The following is an 8,672-nucleotide window of genomic DNA, read 5'->3' as shown; positions in this document are numbered from 1 at the left end:
TGGAAATTGCCAATATCCAGATCTTTGACAACCACATTTGCTGTCCTTCCTGAGTTATAATGTGGTTTTGCAATTGATTCTCTCGACCTTTTGATTTCTGATCCTAGTAATTAGTATTATGCAATCAATTAACCTGTCAATTATTCCATGGTCACCCTTGAAACTGTTGCAATGTTTGGTAAGCTTGCATTTGCTCATCTGAAGGATATAAATCACAATTGGCACTTGTAAACTTGTGTTCTTAAAGATTAACTGCACCAAGGTTGCACAAATTTCACTAATTATGGGTTCAAGGCACTAATAGAAAGACAATTTGCAGTCTTTAAGCTATAATAATATGCTCAGTGAATTTTCCATCCCTGAAATAACTTACTTTTTGAAAAAGCCCTGAGACATTTTGCATACTATCATATTGTAAACCTAAAAAAGACTATTATATGTGAACAAAACTTCATCATACTATTGATACATTCTCTCAATATCTTTTGCTATTTCTTAAAAAAACTGTTGTTTACATTTGGAATATTTTAAAATCATTATGAGAAAATTTCAAAATTGAGATGAAAGCAGTCAGATAAGCTGAAATACACTTTAGAATGATCCTTATTTTGAAGAAGTGGAAGACTAAGAATTTTATGATGGAGTTGATTTTGAGCTCTGTTTTAGGATTATAAGAAAAGGCTCATTGAGATAGTAAACCCAGAATGAACCACAAATTTTTATTGGTGGCTTTTATTTTCAAACAATACAATTTTAGAAACTTAAGGACTTCATTAAGGTAAAATTGAGTTATTAATATAAATTTAAATACTTCCATTTTTCTTATAAAATATATGTATTTTTAAAATTTGATTGTTTTTATTTGATATTTTTTTTATATTTTAAAATATTAAAATATTTTTTAGAGGTTTTGTAAGTGTATCTTTAATCATGCTATATTTATGCATAATACTTCAATCATGTTATTTCATTTTTAATCATCTTATGTATAAAATAATACAAAGTATTTTACTTTTTATAAAAAATTGGTGGTTGATATAATTTTTTATAAATTCAATGCATCTTTGATTGTTATATATTATAGATGTTTTTTCTAATTTCATAAGTTTAATAATAATAATAAATTTCTTCATCCAAATGATATTTTATCTAATATTATTTTTATTTTATTTTCTTTGTTTATCATATAAATGATATAAAATTATTACTCAAATACTTAGAAAATATTTAGGATTATCAAGTTATTGGAATAAAATAACTACAAGAATAAGTAAAATAATTATAAGAATAAATATTAATTGATATATAAAAAAACTAATAATTTTTTAAAATATTTTTATAATATAAATTCATATACATATTAACCTGTGAAATAACTAACTTATAAGAAATGCCCTAACATCTTTTGCTATACCAAATCATAACTAAATTATTCACTGATAAGTTTGATTTTCAATAAGCTCAAAGAAAATCCATAATCCTCTAATAAAAATCCATCCTTATATCATAATTTTTTCATAGCTTCATATCTCCATCTTTAATATATGTATATATATATATATATATATATATATATATATATAAAGTCTTGACTCTCAAAACCCCCTTTACTTTGCATAAAATACCCAAATTGTAGCAAAATCCTTTTAAAATATTTTTCTCTCACAAAGGATTTTTTCTCTCCAAACTTTAGAAATTCATATTTCTTGATCCAACTATTCAATTTTTCTAAACTTTCTAAATAATTTGGACTTTATTCTTAAGCTTTATCACAAAAGAAATAAATCATAAATCTACTCTAAATCATCTAGCATCTTAAAAATCCTAACAAGTATTTTAAATCCTAATTTATAAGCATTCAAACCCTATTTTCTCTATATCTCAAAAATTCAAACTCCAAAAGCCACAAAATTTGAGTATAAAATTTAGTAACATAATAATACACATTCTTAGAAATTTTTAGCCAAAATCTTATCAAATTGCTTAAGATATAGCTCAAAACACAACCACTAGTAAATCAGGTTACTTATTGCGCTTAGATTGCAAGCACTGACTTCAACTTCCTATGATTCTTTCATCTTAGCTTAGAATTCATCAAGTAGTACATAAAAAATATAGCCAAAAAAGTGATTTCTTCAACCTCAATTGCCTATCTTTCATTGCTTTCCATATAAGTGCATTATGTCCAAAAGAATGATTGTAAGTATAAAACCAACACCTTAATTTTGAGTACCTATATCTCTTTCATAAAAACTCCAAATCATCCAAAATTTGTACCAAAACCATAGCTTAAATCCTAAACTATTTGATTCTAGCCTCTTAGGTTCGAATGATTTCAAAAGAATAATCCTAATTCCTAATAAGGCCTCAAGCAACCTCCTTGAAGTCCATTAGGTATGCCTATTGGCCAATAGCAATCGAGATTTTTATCATCCATCTCCATTCATCCATATAGATGTCCTAACTACTTTTGCTACCAAAACTCTTCTTCAACTCTTTTTCTTATAAGATTTATATAATATATGTCCTAAACATGAAATAAAAGAAACAAAATAAGATTACAAGAACCACCAATGTCTAATAAAGGTGGCTCTAAATATATAAAATTATTATCAACATAAAATCAACTTCAATAATAGAACTTTTAAACTAACTACTTCAAAGTAGTAATCTAATCATATTTTGTGATTAATTAAAATCTAATAATATGACTTTTATTACATTGTATAATAAATTTTATTATATATATATATATATATATATACATATATATATTATTTTTACATAGTAGCCGAATCACAATACACCAATGTGTTGAATATGTTAGCAATTTGTAGTACAAGTTGGCCATATGGCACATGTGTAGTAACCTTGGCTTGTAAGTTAGATATATATTGAAGATCCTATAGAATGTTACGATGTAGCTTTTAATTAGATAGTATATATGGAAATAAGAGTGAAGCCTTCTTTATTCTTGTCAATGCCTTTCTTATTCTTAATCTTATTTCAAAAGTTTTTAGTCTTTTTTTCTTTGGTAATAGTCATTCTAATTTTAATACTATTTTAATTTTGATAGCATTTTTTTTTTTTTTGAGTGACACAAGAATATATTAATTTTTTGATTCTTCCAAATTCATGCCCTTAATATTTTGACAAGAGTGCTAATTCATTATTCTTATTTTATTTTAGAAGTGAATGAATTATTCCACTTCATTTGTTGTACTTTGAAGATTGTCAATTATCCACCTTTAAATCAATATTTTTTTATCTTCTTATATTTATTTTTTCCTTAAAAGAATAGACTATTCTTCTTTTTAAAAAATTATTTTGTATTAGAAGTTGTTAATTATTCTCCTTTATTTTAACTTATAAATTTTTAAAGTGGTGTATTGTAGTAACAAAAGAAAAAATTATGAATGCTATTCTTAAAAGAAGTTAGAATAGATTTGCAACTATTGCATATCTCCACAATTTTTTCAACATTCTTATGGTAGAAATCTCATGTATTACTAATGTCAACAATGGAGGTATTATTCCTATATCTATAGAAGAAATTAACAATGAAGTTTAAAATCTATGCCAAGAAGTTGTATAATTAAGGAAAGCAAGTAAATTAATTTGAAAATTAAATCTAAGAAGTCTTATTACTATAAGTATGAGGGACACAAGGATAAGTATGTTGCAAAAGTTTGATAGAACAAGATCAAAATTTTGAGGATTTTTACATCATATGAAGCTCTATTTAAGATTGAATCATTTTCAATATTTTGACGGATTTACTCAAGTTGGATCTATAGATACACTTCTATCTAGAAGTACTTTTTCTTGGTTTTTACTTTTAATAAAAAATGATTCATAATTACTTTTTTATTTGAATTTGTTTTTAAAAATACTTATGGCCATATTTATATAAAAATTTTAAAAAGCTAATAAAGACCAAAATTTTATCTTTACAATAAAGATTATATTCAGCCATCATATATACTATTAAATTCCAAAACCTTGTTTGCTATGTAGATTAGAATGATAAAGTCCTTATCAATAAATTTTAATATAGATTAAAATGTAATATTAAAGATTTATCGTTGACAATGTCAAAAGTAAATTCATCAAAATAATTCATTGCTCAAGCCATTGCATGCAATAATCAATTTTTTCAAAGACAATAAGAACAAAGATTTGGTTAAAGAAGTATAAGTCAAGTTATGACAACAATTCTTGAATTTTTTAACACTTATTTATTAAAGCCTAAATTAATGAAGATTGATATAGTACATTTAAAACTTTTTAGTAAGTATAAAAAGGCCTGACATCTTTAACAAGGATTATGCTAATATTATAAAGAATCAAAACATATTTCTCAATATTTTTTAAAAAATCAACACAATTACAAAATAAAGAGCATAGTTACTAAAGAAGACAAGGTTTTAAAAAACAGGTTTGTCAAATTACATTAGGGGTTGTACAACTAGAATCTTGTGCAACATTTAATACAAGTCCTATTCTCTCCTCAAATCCCTCACCTTGCTTTATAATAGATGTTTATTTGGAATCAAAGGAAAATAGTTATATTAACATTTTCTTTACAATAGACCTTTATTTTGCTAATCATAATAATAACTTAGTAAGAATGAAAGCCTTAATATGCATGTTAAAACCATCAATAGAAGTTAAACATTACTACTATCTTTGATATAATTTTTAATTTTATTTAAACTTACCAACTCTAAAAGCATCTTCCAAAAGAATTTGGTCTTCATTGCAATTTTTCTAGCACATTTTTTTTGATTTTGCATGTAAAACTTAAGTCTTAATTAATTAATTACTTTTTTCATAATTACATAAATGCAAACTTGAATTGGTGCAACTATAATCATTGTGATCAAGAATCAAAAGTCTAATATTAAGCACATTTAGTTACTTCATATATTAACAGTAAATTTTTAGCCTACATTTGATTGTAAGAAATTGAATTTGGAATAAAACAGTTCATAAGATAAAACAAAGTGTGAAAATTTAAAAGGCATACAAAGCATTTAAGCACTTTCATTTATGGATGAGTAGAAATCAATTATCCACAACAATCAGCTTATGTATATTTTTTCTGAAGCCTACTCAACCACAAGCAGCAGTTATTAGTAGCAGACAATACATGAATTTCTCAATATCTTCCCAAAAGAAATGTTATGAGACAAAGATACCACATATACCATTATGCTCAGCCTCCATAAAAAATGTCCAATTCCGTGCTGTTCATGTCAAAAAAACAAAAGATACTCAGCCATCCAGTAAGAGCAATAACATTTATAATTTGAGCTCACATTTGAAAATGCAGAGCCTGTAAACGAACCTCCAATGAAGAGATATCCTGAAAAAGTCAACTTCACTGAGATGATACAACCATTTTCAGTTCAGTGATGGCCTCAAGGATATAACATCCCACAATAATTTAGTGTTGCAAAAACACGACTCATGGTTCTGAAAAGAAACATGTGCACAACATCCTCATGAAATCCAAATAACTCCAAGAATAGTAGTCTCTAAGACCAACCAAACTTGATGGACCTAAAACCGAGTGCTAACCTAAATTATCTCTTATACATATCCGCCAGGACTCAACAATAGCATGAGTCCAACGTCATACTTGCTACTCCTGGAATGTATTTATGATGCTACAGGGAAAAATAATGAAGCCGTGAATCTCATGTACCCACCACAACATTGTGGCTGGCATCTGCACTGCACGAGCTTTAAGAACTGAGTTGATTCAATTATCTAGCTTCAGTGTTGTTTTGAATCACCAGGTCTTCTGTTGTCAGCGCTGCCACAGTCATGGTCATCCTTGTTGGCAAGATGTGTAGAGACGAAAAAGCAGCCTAAATACGCCAACCTCGTCCTACGTTCTCAACTGTAGGCAGCAGGAGAAGTAGATTAAAAACTGTGAAATCTGGAATTTCTTTCGAACCACCCAAACTCAGCATACCTCACTTGCATTATTTGGACTAGATGTCAACCAAAGTACTTCCAAAAGAAAACTATCATAATGACTCCCAACTTGGAATGATTATGGGTGATTTTCACACCAACTCGCATGCAATATAACAGTACTGCTGGGTCCTCTGAGAGACCTATCGAATAAACATACATCTCAAAGAAACGACGTTATCAACAGGAGATACGGGAAAGGATTGGAAATCACTGATTTACAAATTAAGTTGTGGGATATAGATTGCAAGCCGTTTTGAGCACAGTGTGACCTGGATATAGTAAGAACAAAATACACAGTATTGATCGGAGCAACAGAAGGCCACACGCGTAGAAGAAGGACAATCTGAAAGACGTAGAGTACCACCAGAAGTATCTCGGAGTGCTGCGAAGAATGAGCCGCATCACGGTACGAACAAACCTCGTAACCGTTAAGTAAACGACAGAGTAACGGCGCTCCTGAAGAGCCCATAAATTACTCACACAAACTTTTATGGTGTCCATTTGGGCTGTTACTTGATGCTTCAGCTATTCTATTTCGGTCCTAACTAGACTTCTCTCAATGAGGCAAAAGCTCCATAGATTTGAAGGCTGTAAGATTCCAGAAGGATTAACAGCTTAAAGAGAGCCACTAATTTGTGATGTCGGTGAATATGTGAGACAACCCAGCCCGATGGACCGAGAACCTGAGAATCATTTTAAAAACAAATAGTTAGTTAAACTGCATAACTTGCGCTTGACAAGACTTGAAAGCGGACCAGATTTGTGAACAACTCTCCAGTCTCTTAGAGATCCATAACTGTTCCAAGCTGAGAGATCACTGATACCCAACTAAGCGAAAAGTTCAAAACCTACAGATGGTAGATTGACAAACCCAATTACGAACATGTGAGCGCACATGGAACAAAGAACGAAACCTCAAACAAGAGTGGTTTCACAACAACCCCGAAGTCCAAAGAATCCACTCGCAAAGAAAAGTGTCCTCTACGACGAACACACTCCTTCCATGAAAGGAGCTAATATCATAACTCTGCAAGCCCAGTCCATAAAGCAGACGACACATGAAAGTAGTCAGTAAATTATGGGGAAATGCGGCACTAGTCCTCTTGCCTGAGCAAGAAACAGTCAACTAGAACCAATTGCTTCGAAGCTACATATGAAATGACATGCAAAAATCTGGTGAAGACAAACGACCAAGACGTCGAAGTGCTATGCTGTATGGATCCGTTTGATCAAAGCCAATTTCTCAGAAGTGAAGCGGGATCAGAGACCAGTCAGCTAAGTAATACAACCCGTATTCCACCACTTTTAGAGGACTCATACACCATCAGTCTGCTTGTTCTGAGACAAGTCTCAATACCTGTCATAGGCTCCGAAGGCAACAAACAATCGAAGGCCAACCACATGCCACTTCTCGACACCACCACGACCACCACGGCGGCGGCGGCGGCGCAGTGACTACCACATACACTGACACAGTACTGATTTCACAAAATGATGCGAAGGCGCACGCCAACATCTGACGAACAACACTGCAATCTGGTAATCACAGTGGAGAGAAACCCGGGGTAGGATACTAGAGGCTCCAGTATCGCAAGGAAAACGATTGGACACCGACCCAGAGGAGCAATCTAGAGTAAAAACTCCGGCGCAGATTCACTGTCCAATCCCCAAAATCAAAATGGCATAGAAGCGGGGATTTCGGACAGCAGTTCAGGGTATATCTCGAGCACATGAGGCAAAGTCAGAGCGAGTGTGACCTGGTGCTCTGTCACGCCCGTGCAGCGATCCGTGAATCATAAGGGCCCAGAAAACCAGGCGGCCAAGTGGAAGAGATGCGGGTGCTGTGGTGAGGTCAAAGCAGCAACCACGGTGACAACGAGGGGTCAGACGCACATGAAAAACTGATGGAATGGAATGGAAGGAGGGAGGGAGGTGTGTTTGAGGTACTTTTTCGATGTGGAAACTCGACCACCGATTCGCGACGCCATGAGAAGCGCGTGACGGGGAAGCGTCTGGTGCGCAGTCCACAGAAAGTCCCTCCGTCATGTGGCGCCATGTCTGACGCCCGTTCGCCGCATCTGCTCTGCCCACCACGGCCAACTGGACCTCCCCCCACACACATCGCTCAAGTTTGGCAGCATTAGTATTTATATATATACTGGATGAACCTGTGCAGTCACAAAAAGTGCAACTCAAATGAAGCATTTTTTGAAAGATATGTTTGTGAGCCAAAGAATATTTTTTAAAAAAAATTTAGGAAAGAAAGAAATAAAATACACAATGGAGCTTCAGCTATGAAGTAGGATAGCTAAACCCATGCCATTGTCATGGATAATACGCAAAAAGTAGTTAATTTTGTTCAAGGAACTACTTGTGAAAATATAAAATTAAACATTGAATTACATTAAAAAATAATAAAAGTGTAGTAAGACATTCAAAGATGTACTAAAGTCAAGTTCTTGAATTATGGATAAATAAATTAAAATAAAAAATAAAAAAATAAACTACTAATATTTATTTCATTAAAACTTATGAAAAAACTATATTCAACGTGGAATTTAAATTGCTGTTTCCAAGAAGAAGAATCTTGATAGAATGGGAGGAAGTGCATCAAGAGAGTACTACATAAAGTTGACCATGAGAAAAAATAAAACGTACACCTTGACATGTCTGTAAAATATACA

General features: G+C 31.7%; 1 long non-coding RNA gene across 19 annotated transcripts; it reads right to left on the bottom strand.

Moving 5' to 3' along the window:
* Nucleotides 1-5,284: 5,284 nt before the first annotated feature.
* LOC149987702 (uncharacterized) lies at nucleotides 5,285-8,405 on the bottom strand. 19 transcript variants are annotated; one of them, XR_016506536.1, is made up of 4 exons: nucleotides 7,346-7,896; nucleotides 6,930-7,015; nucleotides 6,258-6,671; nucleotides 5,285-5,908 (listed from the first exon to the last, which is right to left on the bottom strand). It is a non-coding gene; the product is annotated as an uncharacterized LOC149987702 (long non-coding RNA). The 19 variants fall into 19 exon arrangements; XR_016506534.1 differs by having other exon boundaries at nucleotides 6,860-7,015; nucleotides 7,346-7,739; XR_016506549.1 differs by having other exon boundaries at nucleotides 6,350-6,671; nucleotides 6,860-7,015; nucleotides 7,346-7,597.
* Nucleotides 8,406-8,672: the final 267 nt, after the last annotated feature.

The sequence above is a fragment of the Physcomitrium patens genome, chromosome 15 (genome assembly GCF_059467195.1).
Source record: "Physcomitrium patens ecotype Gransden chromosome 15, ASM5946719v1, whole genome shotgun sequence".
NCBI lineage: Eukaryota > Viridiplantae > Streptophyta > Bryopsida > Funariales > Funariaceae > Physcomitrium > Physcomitrium patens.
Note: the sequence above shows the minus strand (reverse complement) of the source record. Positions and strands in the feature narration are given on the sequence as shown.